Source organism: Dama dama, chromosome 29 (genome assembly GCF_033118175.1).
Source record: "Dama dama isolate Ldn47 chromosome 29, ASM3311817v1, whole genome shotgun sequence".
Classification (NCBI taxonomy): Eukaryota; Metazoa; Chordata; class Mammalia; order Artiodactyla; family Cervidae; genus Dama; species Dama dama.
In genome coordinates this window covers 48014041-48028575 of record NC_083709.1, presented here as the reverse complement: position 1 = coordinate 48028575, position 14535 = coordinate 48014041, and the positions used below count along the sequence as shown (strand labels likewise).

General features: G+C 41.0%; 1 protein-coding gene across 5 annotated transcripts in view; it reads right to left on the bottom strand.

Annotated features, from left to right (window-relative positions):
• The window catches only part of GLIS3 (GLIS family zinc finger 3), a 674957-nt gene that overhangs the window by 474692 nt on the left and 185730 nt on the right, over positions 1-14535 (bottom strand). The window contains exon 1 of one of the 5 annotated variants that reach the window (XM_061132901.1): positions 10856-11444. The exons of 2 other annotated variants lie outside the window; for them this stretch is intronic. The gene's annotated coding sequence lies outside the window, so the exon portion shown is untranslated. Of the gene's footprint in view, positions 1-10855; positions 11445-14535 lie in introns of those variants that run through there. 2 more of the 5 variants (XM_061132894.1, XM_061132895.1) reach the window with 2 other exon arrangements.

The window sequence follows — 14535 nt, the reverse complement described above, 5'->3', positions numbered from 1 at the left end:
AAGCAGGAATTCTCATCAAAAATCTGGATAAAAACATGTAAGTAAGTACTAGACCATTAAGAAAGTGAGTTTGTAAAAGGAAAAATAATTAAAGCACTAAGAACTTAGTTATAAGAACTCAAACTTGCTTGAATATTTATTTTATTTTTATTTTTTATAAATCACACTCCTGTTTTAAATAGCTTTAGAGTGAAAGTAAAAACAACAACAAAAAACGTACTTAAATTTTATTACTAAAAAAGCAACAGCCAGAAAGTAAAGTGATTAATACCATAAAGAAAAACCAATAAGTCAATGTTGTGTGAGCTGAGAAAAACCAGCCTCAAGACAAAAATAAAATACACTGTGTGAAAAATATGCCAAATAATCCAGTTTTCACATTAATTCTACAAGCAGATTTTTCAAACATTAGATACCAGAACTTAAAAATCAATTTGTTTTTTCACATTATATAGTATTTTATGTGCTTTTTGGCTAGGTCGTATGATCACATGTAATTTTGAGCCTACTTGGTAACAAAAAAGGAATAAACAACTAACTTGTAAGAAAGACCCATCCTCACTGAGTCAGAGCGAACAGCGTTCCCAACGAGAATTTAGGAGACCCGAGTTTTACTTGTGGCAAACCATTTATAACTTCTCTGGACAGTTTTTCATCCACAAAAGATGAAGAATTTGGTGGTAATCACTTGAAATTTTGTCTTTTTGGCTAATTAAGAAAAGGAAGATTATAGAAAGTACTCATTAACTATAATGAAGGATAAATGTGTAGTTTTTTAAAACATGTTTGTTTTTGGCTATGCTGGGTGTTGGTTATTGCTCGAGCTTTCTCTAGTTGGGGTGAGTGGGGGCTTCTCATTGTGGCGGCTTCTCTGTTTGCAGAGCAGGGGCTCTAGGTCTCATGGGCTTCAGTAGTTGCAGTTCTCAGGCTCTGGATCATGGGCCAGTAGTTGTTGCCCACAGGCTTAGTTACCCTGAGGCATGTGGGATCTTCCCGGACCAGGGATCAAACCCATGTCCACTGCATTGGTAGGCAGATTTTTTACCCTGAGTTATCAGGGAAGCCCAAATATGTAGATTTTATGTCTGCAACACTTAAATCAAAGGGACTGGGTGGATATGAAAGCAAAAAAAGAACAGCACTCTCTACCAACTCCATCAAAACAAAGGCTGATAGGAGGCTTTCACATCAGCAGTGTGCTGAAAGAAAACATTCACCCTGAAAAATGAACATCTGAGTTAAAATTTCCTATACTTTGCCAGAAAGTAAAATCATAACTAATCACTATCAAAACCTGACTGGTAGGATTACACTGGAACAGCGTTTTTCTCTTTAAAAATTTACATTCTCCAGCATTACTTTCTCTTCTGTCCTCCATTCAATGACTAACCCAGGCATCATCAGGGAAAAAAAAAAAAAGTAGAAACAGAAAAAGCAAGGAACATCCAGAAGAACAAATTTGGTGTACTTTGGATATGACATATTAACACATGTAGATTTTTAATACTCCATTGGTTAAAACAATGAAAATGTTTACTCATTCTGCTACAAGTCAACAGAAGTTAATAAATCTTTCCTTTCGACCACATTAAAACTCTTAAAACACACTGTTGTAAGTCAGGTCAGAGAGGAAATTACTTAACTCCTAAGGAAACCAAGGCACAAAATCATTTAATGATAATTTCAATAGATTTCTAGAAAAGCTATGACTTTAATCAAAATACAAGATCATACTTGTACCTTCTACCCAACACTCGAGGTGCTATGCCTTGTAGGTTAAAAGATTAAAGAAAGCAATGTTAACTCATCTCTTCAAGAAAATTCCAAAAACATGAGTTCCATAATGTCTATTTACATCCAAAAGCCCTTTTCTTACTTAATATTATTAATAGACTCATCTAGAGTCATAATTCATCTGATGAGCCAGTTAATTATTAATTTTCATACATCATTTCATTTCCTTAGGCTACATTTAGCCTTTGTTACATTTTCCATTCCTTTTATGCCACAAGCATTTCTTACCCTGAACAGAAAAACTGATAATGAGACACAAAACACTGGTCAGCAAACAAATCGCCCCTGGGCTGACTTCTTATATATACATATAAACCATCTAAAATAGAGTTTTTATTGATTCTTTTTATTTTTCCCCTTCGGGTTAATGATTGTATAATTTCATTAACATTGCCTTTTCAACATCGCTGCCTTGATCACTAATAGGCCCATGCTATTCCCATGGGGTTCTCTAGTTACAGCTTTGTAGGCAGAAGAATATAGAAATGAAAAGCCTATTGATAGATAGTATAAGTTATTCTCATGCACGGCTGCAGTGTAAAGCACATTTTGCAATTCAATCAAGGACAGATAGAGCTGAATGTTCTTAGATCCCAGGAGTTCATTTTAATAAGCAGAATGTACCTTGTCCTAACACAGGTGACTGACTCCTCAGAAAAGATTGTATAAACAAAAACCAATCGTGTAAGTCATTTTATTGGCAACAATATAAACACAGCTATATTAGATGTCACCAATAAATCAAAATTACTCTTGTCTGCAATTTTAACAACAGAAAAGTGCAAACATGTGCCTGTGAAGCTGGAGGATATTATAGAGGAAATGCACTGGATGTGTACAATATCATTTCTCTAAATTGAAAGTATATTAAGTAACCAGCACAAAGTATAGCTGATCATTTCTGTGGTTTCATAACTTTATACAGTGAGACTGACAGACTCACAGACTTTACAACAGAAGTCACACAGAAACAGGGCTGGAATAATTCCATGTCGTTAGGATGTGGAGTGAAAACTCAAGGAGGTTACACCTGGTAGTTCGTACGTATAGATCACATGGCCACTGGGGCACTCCCAAGGTCTAATATAGGTAATTTAAGAATATTAACATATTTATTTTGAATACTAAGATGTTTAGCTATTACTCAAGCAATATAGTCACCATTAAAATAAAATTAAAGATGTTTAGCTTTGCGTTATACCATACTTCAATTAAAAGCATGAAGACAGATCAGTGTTCCCTTCAGAAAGTCAAAAACATTCTACCAAAGACCAATCAGTAAAGACAATATAATGAACTTATGGATCCCATTTGATAGAAATCTTGACATTGTTTTATCTATGATTCCAACTCTTTGCTACTGAATTAGAGATACACATTTTAACTTTTTATATAAAATTTTCTCAAAAATAAAAATAATCTTCCCCTAAGTTTATGGAGTAAAATATCTGGCAGTGCCGTTTTAATCAAATAAGTGGCTATGATACTAAAACTGTGGATAGTAAATATGAACAGCACACTGAAGAAAAAAAAGGAAGGGAAAGGGAGAAGAGGAACACAAAGGAGGAGAGGGGAGGGTAGGGGAAAGCAGCAGGGAAAAAAATGACCAAATCCAATGCAGGAATTTATTCTGTAGTCAGTTAATCCTAACTTAAAAATCAGAAGCAGCTTTGACAACCTTCCAAACAATGCTAGTGATTATAAATTTCTAGAAGTTCAGGACCTTCAGGAAAATACTGCTGGAGGACAATATTAGAAGTTCAATAACATTTCTTAGAATCTACTTTTTACACTTCAGTGCATCTATGCAACTCTCATATCCCCCTAACTTACTAAATGTCACTACTTTTAGTAGTAATTACCTACAAGTGTTTCATCAACTTTGCCTCAGTCATGAACTCACCAATGAGTATAGCAAGTTCTAGAAAAACATGACCCTACCAAAAGAAGCAAAAGAGAGGGGGACAGTTAGGGATTCCCTTAGTCAGCTGCAAAAAAAAAAAAAAAAAAACAAAATGGGAACAAACTTGAAATGAAAAGGATTTTTGAGACAAACATAGGTAAGTTCAGAAAGGCACCATGCCCTTGCCAAGGCACTGGCCCAAGTTGAATACGGGCTGTAAGTTCAGATCTATGTTTAACAAAGTGTTGTTTCTAAAGTACTATTTTTCAAATTGGTCAAAATCCACTGGTGAGCCCTGAAATCAATTATTTAATGGAGAAACATTTTTTAATGAAATAGAACTGACTAGAATTAAACAAGCTATCAATGTGCATCAAATATATTATATTAATATATATAAATATTTTCTGGTGGGTTACAGACAAAAAAACGCATAAAAGCTACTGTTATAAAAGCATTGAGATATCTGCCAGCCCAGGTACCTACCAAGAAAATCTGTAGAAACAGACAGAATTAAACAGCTAAAGTAAAACAGATCCCATAATATAGCTGTAATGAAGAGAAAATCTAAATGTTTGACGTTTTTAGCTTTATGAAAACTAAGGATTAAATAACACAAAGCTATACTCCTACCGGGGCTTCTCTGGTGGCTCAAAAGAATTTGCCTGCAATGCAAGAGAACCCACTTCAACCCCGGGGTCGGGAAGAGCCCCTGGAGAAGGGACTGGCTACCCACTCTAGTATTCTTGCCTGGAGAATTCCATAAACAGAGGAGCCTAGCAGGCTACAGTCCATGGGGTCACAAAGAGTCAGACATGACTGAGCAATGAACACGCACACTCCTACCACTGTTATCTTTCACTTTGCCTTCTATTTAGTATCAATTGATCAAATGTGCTCTACAAATACCAATTAACCAACTGACTGACAGAATCAGAGATCAAGCTGACTGACAATTTTATATCTTCCTTGTTGCAAGGGGTAGATGACCTTCCCTGAAATAAAACTTCAGTTTTACAATGTGAAAGGGGCGGTGGGGGGGGGGGGGGGTGAAGTTTAAATTAACTGTCCTCAAGAACTGAGTTTTTTTGAAATGTGTTCTTAATATGAGTTAACATCAGATCCTATGAGAAGGAATTTGAAATGGAAAAATGAACACATTCCCAATGATGTCACCACTGAATTAATTACCTGAATTGCAAAAAAGTGAACACCACATGGCCATGGTTTGAGACACAAAGGCTTCTTCAGAAATATAAAAGAAAAGTAACTGGCTGGAGATTTTTCTTTAAAAAAGAAAAATCCATTTTCACACAAGGAGATACATAGGTTGTAAAATATGGCAAATTAAAGTGCATTCTTGGTCACCTAGTGTAACACATAAATAATTACTCAGCCATGTGAATAGCTATTTGCAAAGCTAAAACTCACAGTTCTTTCAAAACAGTAATAAACATCTATCTATGGAAGATTCTAGAAATAAACTTAATTTAGCACTCATTAAACAAAATATTCAGGCATATTAAATTATCCCTATCACATGTATAATTGAGTGATTTCTTTCCTTCAGTATAGTTAGTTATTGCTGAAAAGTAACCAGTGTAACTATTTTTAGCTGTTGGTAGACAGAAGTTTAATACAAGTTAAATTATGTTCACTGACATCACTGCAGAAGTATGAACGTCCACAACAATGACTAGGCCCTTAACCAATATGACAACATATTTATTTAAAAAAAAAAAAAAGCCCTACATGAATGACTCAGTCAGTTACAGACAGAAGTGGAATCTATTGGTCATACTGCAAAGGTTGGGAAAACATTAATCCATTTCTTCACACACAGGAATAACAAGAAATCATACATAACCCTAGCATCTGATTAATTTTCTGTGTACAATATCCAGCAGGCCTAGAAACAAAACTTCACAGATCTGGCTCAGAGCTTCAGAAATAACCAACACTGAAAAAGTCTGATCTTTTTATCAAGGAGCCTGGAACAGGGTCTGATCTTGCACTGTAATCCTATCTGCTCATCTGTAGTTCAGCAAGACTTGGTGCACCCAAAGGAATGTGCAGTTGTTCCCATTCTTGGCCTAAAGAAATCATGTCAGACAAGATTAGCTCCACATCAGCTTTCTTTACTTCAAGTCTGCGCTCAGCTACTTAGAGCCTTCATTATCTCAGTTTTACAACTCAGTCTCCTGATTCTGTTCCCAAAGTAGAACATGGTTGGATCCTTGTTTCTGTTCATTCTATACACTGTCTTTGAATCCACCTGAGCGGTCCTTCCCTTCCTCCCTTCTTCTGCCCTCTCTTCCCCCAAATCCAGATTCCAGTCACCTGCCAGGCCCACCCCACCTTTGGCTTTCTCTGATCCTCTCTTAATCTACTTCTGTCACTGATCTGTAAAATGGTGAGGATTATACTATTATACCTAGTTCATGGCATTACAGAACATTAAATGAGATGATGCATGTTACTTGTTTAGCCCAGTGCCTGGTACCTAGAACGATGTGATACATGTTGACTATTTCATTCTACATACATCTCCTTTAACATTCATAACTTTCCACATTGCCTTATAGTTATTTGCCTGTGTTTTACCTTCCTGTCTAAATTCTAATTTCATTAAGTTTTGGTACTCTGTATAATTTATCAAGCTCTCCCCAGTCCTTATAGGTACATAAATTATCTGATATACCTATATATTTATATTTTTCACATTACATATGTCATATATATTGACTTTTCATATACATGTATGCACATACATTTATTATACTTGTATTTATCACACTGTATTGCCTATTTATACTGAAAATTATCATATAAATCAATATATAATTATATACTTATATATTCATATCCTATATTTATCATTTATTGCCTGAATAAATATAGTCTAAGTAAGGTGTGACCATAAACCCTAAGCTCTGTGTCTTGTGGAACCAGTTTAATTACAGTTGTGTGCTTCCTGGTCTATTCCTCCTAGTCTATTCCTTTCTCTATTAGAACAAAGCAGCATAAAAAGTCTATCCCACTCTTCTGAACAGGCATATTATTCTTGTCTTTATCTTGGCATACTCGTGAACAATGAAAAATCCTAGCTGAAAGCCACAAAACAAATACAGTCACTTCAGTACTGAGACCAGGCATTTTTTTGTCATGGGGGTTGTTGGTCCTAACAGAGAGACTGCCAAATGCATTTTGGGTTGTCATGGTGGAAGTTGCTCCTCAGCATTCTCCTTGCTCACCCTAAGCTGGCTTCACTTTATGGTTTCACTCATATCTGTTTAGTCTCCCTAATCAGACAGTCATCAGGATAGAGAACAGGGCTTCTGTTTCATTAGTGTTTTTCCTTAACTCTACCATATTAAGTAATGCCTGGACAACTAATTACTGCAAGTCAAACTGTTTCCCTAAACTTTAAAGGGGAGTCCAAATTATTTGACCTACTAAAAGGCTATTATATCAGCAAAAGAAGTCAAACTCAGGAGTGCATATTGAATTATCCCATTTACATAACACATAAAAAATGGGCAAAATTATTACATCGGTTAGAAGTTAAGGCAGTCATTACACTTGAGGAGAACACAGTGGCTGCAAGAGATGGGGGAAGACAGCAATGAGAAGAGAGTAAGAGTCAAGTTTCTAGGGTATTGGTAATGTTCCATTTCTTGAAATGAAGATGCTACTTATTCAGTTGTGTTCAGTTTAATCAAACTATGTATTAATGTCCTTTTAAAGACCTTACTGGAAATGTAACCCTCCTGGAAAGCATAAGGCAGCACAGTTTCATTGCACAGATTTCCTATATGCCATTTGTTTGTGTTTTTATTTTCAGTCATGAGCCTATGACCCAACTAAACTTTGAGAAAAGTTAAATGTCAAGTCTTGCATTTCAGCATTCTTTATAATAATGTCTACAGAAAATAATTATAGAAACACAGAAAATGATTTCTCCAAGAAAGAGAATGTGCATAGGATGGCACTTACTGAATTATCTCCCTCAAGAATTACTCCTTATATATCCTGGAAGAACTACAAATTAACATTCCAAATTGAGATCCATAACGACAATATGAGAGAGACAACACCAGAAAGAATGTCATCAAATTAAGTTACCAGCAGAAAAGAATACTGAGAGAAAAAGACGGAGAACACGAAGCTATCTTCTGAAACTATGGAGACCACTTTCTGCCATATAAGTGAAGGCAAGGCTAGTACAAAACATAATTTGCTGCTATTTAACCTCCCCACCCTGCCTATTTTGGCCTAATAGGAATGGCACCTGCTAGGTGGACCCTGGAGTCCATCCAAAAAAAAAAGTTGCTTTTTCTATTCTGAATCATATCACTTCCTCCCAAGAACATCGTCTGACCCTAAGTACTCAATATCTGACAAACCCACTACTATAAAGGAACTTGGATGAGATCAGGGACCAGCCACAAGACGCTCTCTAAAACTGGCTTAATGTGAACCAAGAGGAGAGGGAGTTAGAGCAACAATTAGATCAGTTATTCACACTGAAAGATTACTGAGTCCTCTGAACAACAAAGGAAAGGACTTCAACTACCAATAAGGAAAGGAATTTGAAAGTGACTGGAAAAGAAATCCCCCATTCTTCTTTTCAAGGTAATGTTAGTGCTAGTCTGGCTACACAGACGACTAGTGAAAACATATGAAAATTGTAATGTATTCAAAGGTGATCCTTAAACTTCAACAGCTCCCAACTGCAAATATAACGTGTAATATGACACACTCCTGTTTCTAAATGGCTTCAAATATTCATTGTGGCAGATCTTTTTTCTACAAACTTTTGCAGGTTGCACCTGTTTCACACTTCACCTTAAGAAAACTTGGAGGAGGAAGAAAAGAAGGAATGAGAAAATTTAAACCAACACAAATCAATCTTTTACAAAAAAAAAAAAAGTTTCCCCATTTATGTTAAAAAGGAGGTCCAGTGGGAAATGCTACAGAGAGGGAAACAGACGTCTGGCTAACTCCCAAGGCAGAAATCATGACTCATCAAAGCTTTCAGAGCGGGCAGAATGAGACTGCATTTGTCTTGAGTTCACCTTCAGGCCAAGAAATGCTCTCTGAACTGGGAAACTTGAGTGCTTGCCCTGCGACTGTAACAACTGGCTCTGAGGTCTGGGGCAAAACTCCTGAAAGTCTCTGGGCCTCAGTTTCCTCATCTGTAGGTGATCACCAAGATCCCCATCTAGCCTTATGATCTTTACTTGCGATTCCCTCCTTCCACAACCTAAAGGGAACTGGTCCACTGGGGGGAGCTGCAGAACATTCCTCTCCTCAAACTCCAGAGCCCCAGGCCCAAACTCAGGAGAGATGCTAAGTCCTGGAAGTAGGTGGGGAGAGAGTGCAAATCCCTCTTCTATGTAGGAGGGGGCTGCAAGTCCTCGAATTTCCGGAAGTACCCTCCACCTCTGTCCTGGGTTTAGATGCTGCTGGGCTAAGGGCCCATATGATGCCCCCGGGAAAAAGTAGTAAGCGGGTGAGGAATACCAAGCGGGTGGTGGGGGGAGGGTGCCAGGGACCTGCCGAGCGAAGAAGCGCGTGAGGCAGAGCAGGAGACGGCAGCCTTTATCAGTTCATGACCCTCGCCGCCCCGCATCTTGGCCCGCGGGGATTCAAGGCCCGCGCCCCTGGGCTCTCTGGCGTGGAGCGAGGGGCGGGTCCGGGGCCGAGGCGACAGAGACCTGCTTGGGATGCGCTGCTGCGACCCCCTCCTTGGCCGCTCTGCCCCTAACCCTCGGCCTTGTCCGCAAGCGAGCGCAGCAAAACAAAACAAACTCGTTCAGGCTTCCTGTTGTGCAACCCAGTCCCGAGTAAGTCGGGACCGAATGCGCGCCGCCGATGGCCGGCGGCTGCGGAGCCCAGGAGGCAGAAACCAGCGCGCTGCCCGGCCCAAGCCGGGATTCAGGGGAAGCCGCAGCCCTGCTCGCCGCTCCCGGGAGCGCACGTCCCCGCGCCGAACGCCCTGCGTGGCCCAGAGCCCGCACCGCGCTAGCGTCCTAAAAAGCCTTGTTCTTTCACTTCTTGCCTCTTAAGCACCCCCCAAGAAGTGTAGGGTGCCACTCGGGAAACCAGAGACGACCTTTCAGAAAGTTTCTCCCTACAGGTACCTAATTGAATCACCCATAGGATGACAAATCCGTCAGGGCCAAGTTTTCCAGACACTTGGGTGACTTCCTCATCACCGAAGTGACTTGTCGGCTCCAGTGAGTAAGTTGGAAGTGTCGCTCCAGGCAAGGTGTGTTTAGGAGAAAGCCGGCTGCTCACTCACGCTTTCCAGAAAGCGGCCTCGGGCGACTTCAAAATACACACAGGGTCATTTATAGGGACTGGAGTCTTGCGCAGGACAAAGTCCCTGAGACTGAGACATTTTCCAAACAGTGCTGACATTTTGTCGAGCCCTATAAAAATGTAAACGCGAGGTGACGAACCTGGTGGGGTGTGTGAGAGTCTGAATCTGCGCAGTTTGCGATGTGGGTTATAGTTCTAGTTACAAGACCTGGCAGATGCGGGTCGCTGGACCCGTCCCCACGAGGAGTTAACGTATCCCCTTACCGGAGGACCTCTGGGCAATAGGGAGGGACATCGAATTGGGTGAGACACAGCATGGAAAACAGCCTTCGTTAGAGCTCCACAAGCACGTGGAACTGGAAAGAGGGAGAGAGACCTCATGTCAACCCATCAATTCCCACTTCTCCAAAGTTTCCCTTCAGGGGGGACTCATGGGTGGCGTGCACGACCATGCCCTTGCGTACTGTAACTTGCCCTGATTTTGTAGTCTTCTGGACCCTCTACTTTAGAAGAAAAGCCCAAAACAAAAAGTCTTCCTAAATAGAAAAACTTGAAAACCTTGTTGATTTCCTTTCCCTCTTCTACTTTCAATGCTTTTAGGCAACTGACAAGAACACAGCTTGATTCCTAATTGAGAATTGCTATCTCAGTAAACAGATCATTTAGAGAATATGGGTGTTGGGGTGCCCGTATTCTTAAACCACGCCAGCAGCTCAGAGGGTAAATATTTCTAATCCCTAGTTTGTATCTCTGAGCGTTGTAGCTCCCCCACTCAAGCGCCCGGCTTCTCTCGACTCGCCTACTAGCAAAGTTCCTATGGCATCCACTTACCAGGTAACCCGGGATTTCCACAACAAAGCCTGGCGTGCGGGTCCCTTCCCCCGGCCAGCCTGAGCGAATGACAGCGGGCAGCCAGCGCTGGCGAGGAGAAACTTGGGGCTCCAGCCCTTCAGCGCGCTCCCCTGGCTCTGCCTCCTTCGGAAATGAAAACTCCCATCCAAGCCGGGGGACAGAGCGCCGAAACCCGGCCCAAGTGCAGTGTGTGCGCGCGCGTGTGCTAGGGCAGTAGCTTTAGGGGGGGAGGAGGCAGGCAGAAGTGGGGTGGCTGTACCCTCGGCATCAGCTCATTCTGCCGCTTCCCCCTCCCTCCACCCCCCGCGCGCGCACACACACACACACACGCACACAAAGCAAATAATATCTTTAAAAAGTTGAGTTTCGGCTTTGTGCCTCACGCGTCTTGCTCATCCTTGCCTTGGGCCTGGGGTGCGTCTGGGGGCCGGTTCGGGATGCTGGCTAATTGCTTGCGGCGGTTCCGTCGGGGAACGCTGGTGCGAGCCTAGACGGTAGCGGGCCGCGAACCTGGCTGCGGGGAGGGGCAGTGGTGGCGGCCCCAGCTCCGGTGCCCGCGCGCAGCGCTCCGGGCTGCCCTGGCGGCGCAGTGTGGACGCGGCTGCGGGAGAGGGGAAGGGGGAAGAGAGAGGGAGGGAGGGAGGGAGGAGGCGGCCTGGGAGGAGAGTGGATGTGTGTGCGGCCGCGAAGGCCGGCCTGTAGCCAGCTGCTTCCTGAGTGTGAGCGCGGGAGGGGGAAGGAGGGGCGGGCTCGCTGGTCACCAGGCTGGCCAATTCGCAGGCCGAGTCTGTGTCTCCCTCTCGACGCGACCAAGCACACAGTCCTTCCCGTGCCCTGAGAGTCAAAGAACTCCAGAACTGGCTAACAGCCGGGAGACACTTCACCTTCCTCTTGGGCCTTATTTGTTGAACTGGCTCGTCCTTTTTTTAACGTGTAAAAGTGTCAGCATTTCGACAAGAGTTGATGTCAAAGCATAAACAAGTTTAAAAGAAAAAATCAGTAGTAAAATGTAGAGAAAAACTGAAAAGTGACAAAATGGCTAAAGAGCCTTTCTAATATACGATGGGATGCATGTAACTTTGAAAATGGATGGGTGAAGATTACTTTGGCAACTTTTTAAAGTAAAGAATAGGCAGACAAGAGAAGAAGGTGATGAAAGTGTTACAAGGATGTAAAATTGTAAATACAGACTGCTAGGAATAGAGGCACATTCCCTGTGTATGTTGCATCTATAGAGTGGACCAGTCTTCTTAAGAATTCAACATCCTCAGCTTCATACCCTACCTATGAAGTGATCCCAGCACTTCTGCTTGATTTGGTCACAATCCTCAAGAGGCTGTCCCCAAAAAGCCAACTATTAGTGGTCCCCTACATGTACTGCCACAGATGTGCAGATTTCCATCTTGGGAGTCAATGTATGTAAAGCACAGGATATTCTCCAGTTAGACCTGTCTACAGTGAGAATATTATTCACCCTCATGAATAAAACAAATGAGGATATCTAAGACACTTAGATTGTCACCACTCCTTATATTCTATTCCAGGGCTCTCACTGAAATATAAATTACCATTCAGGTGGTAGATGCTATGATCAAGATAAAAGCCCTCAAGTATACAAATGATTTACCAAATACTGTTAACAATTTTCATTTATCTTATTTCAGAAATAATATTACTAGAGTTGGTCTGTATCCAAGATATGAAGTCACCAAAAAGTCCAGTTTTCACAATATTTCCTATGTCTCATTACGATCTGCTTTTCAAGATTCTCTTCAGGGAAGGCATTTTTTTTCCCTTTCCCAAAGTCACAGACTCATCAGAATATTAATCACCAGAATATTTGTCAGCAGAAGTGGAGGGAGTAAAATAAAGTAATAAGTTCTTAGGATATATCATTCTGTCAGTTTTCCAGTTTCTCCCTCTGTTCTTCCTCTCCTTTTAAATACAAGTATCCAAGCCCAAGATGGCAATAGATGGGTTCAACCACACACAAGAAAAGAAAATACTCATAAAATGAAGCATGCAGCAACATCACAAAAACAAAAAAACCAAGTGATGGAAGTTGCCATGACTATTCCATTGTGGCTAGTTATTGCAACATGCTTGACATTCACATACAAACTCTTCCTCATTAACTCCAGCCTTCAGGAGCAGAGCAAGATGGGAACACTGACCTTTCAGTGCATCATGGGAAATACTCTTCATCCAGATTTGTGCACTGTACACACTGCTCCCCAGGAACAAGACAAGCCTCAGTGGAGGCTGCAAAAATAAACTTTTCCAACGTACCTCAAATATCATTTCAAATACAATGGTTTTATGCATAAAATTATATCCCAGGGGCTTGAAGAAGCTTCCAAAACTTCCAAATTGATGGGAATAGCTTTGCTGGGAGAGAAACATACAATGTTACACCCTATTTTAATCAATGGCTCATGAGAATAAAACACTGGAAAAGTTATGAGTCATCAACCTGGAGATTCCCGAAATTCTCTTCACTTATAAGAACCTGAGGGTACAAATGTCATTTTTTATTTAGGTGGGATTTTTCAAAAGCTTCTACAATTTCTAAGACATTTAGCACTAAATAGGTACAATGCTTTGGTTGATTTTCTTTCTTTCTTTTTTTTTTTTTTGCCAGTAAGATAGATCTACAATGTCCTTACATTCCATCAGTTCAGATCAGTTCAGTACCTCAGTCCTGTCTGACTCTTTGAGACCCCAAGGACTGCAGCATGCCAGGCTTCCCTGTCTATCACCAACTCCCAGAGCTTGCTCAAACTCATGTCCATTGAGTTGGTGATGCCATCCAACCATCTCATCCTCTGTCGTCCCCTTCTCTTCCTGCCTTCAATCTTTCCCAGCATCAGGGTCTTTTCCAGTGAGTCAGTTCTTCCCATCAGGTAGCCAAAGTATTGGAGTTTCAGCTTCAGCATCTGTCCTTGCAATGAATATTCAGGACCGATTTCCCTTAGGATTGACTGGTTTGATCTCCTTGCAGTCTAAAGGACTTTACAGTTCAAAAGCATCAATTTTTTGGCCCTCAGCTTTCTTTAGAATCCAACTCTCACATCCATACATGACTACTGGAAAAACCATAGCTTTGACTAGACAGACCTTTGTTAGCAAAGTAATGTCTCTGCTTTATAATATGCTAGGTTGGTCATAGCTTTCCTTCCAAGGAGCAAGCCTCTTTTAATTTCATGGCTACAGTCACCATCTACAGTGATTTTGGAGCCCAAGAAAATAAAGCTCTCACTGTTTCCTTTGTTTTGCCATCTATTTGCCATGAAGTGATGGGACCAGATGCCATGATCTTAGTTTTTTGAATGTTGAGTTTTTAGCCAGCTTTTTCACTTTCCTCTTTTACTTTCAAGAGGCTCTTTAGTTCCTCTTTGCTTTCTGCCATAAGGGTGGTGTCATCTGCATATCTGAGGTTATTGATATTTCTTCCTGCAATCTTGATTCCAGCTTGTGTTTCATCCAGCCTGGCATTTCACATGATGTACTCTGCATATAAGTTAAATGAGCAAGGTGACAATATACAGCGTTGATGAACTCCTTTCCCAATTTGGAACCAGTCTGTTGTTCCATGCCTGGTTCTAACTGTTGCTTTTTGACCTGCATACAGATTTCTCAGGAGGCAGGTAAGGTGGTCT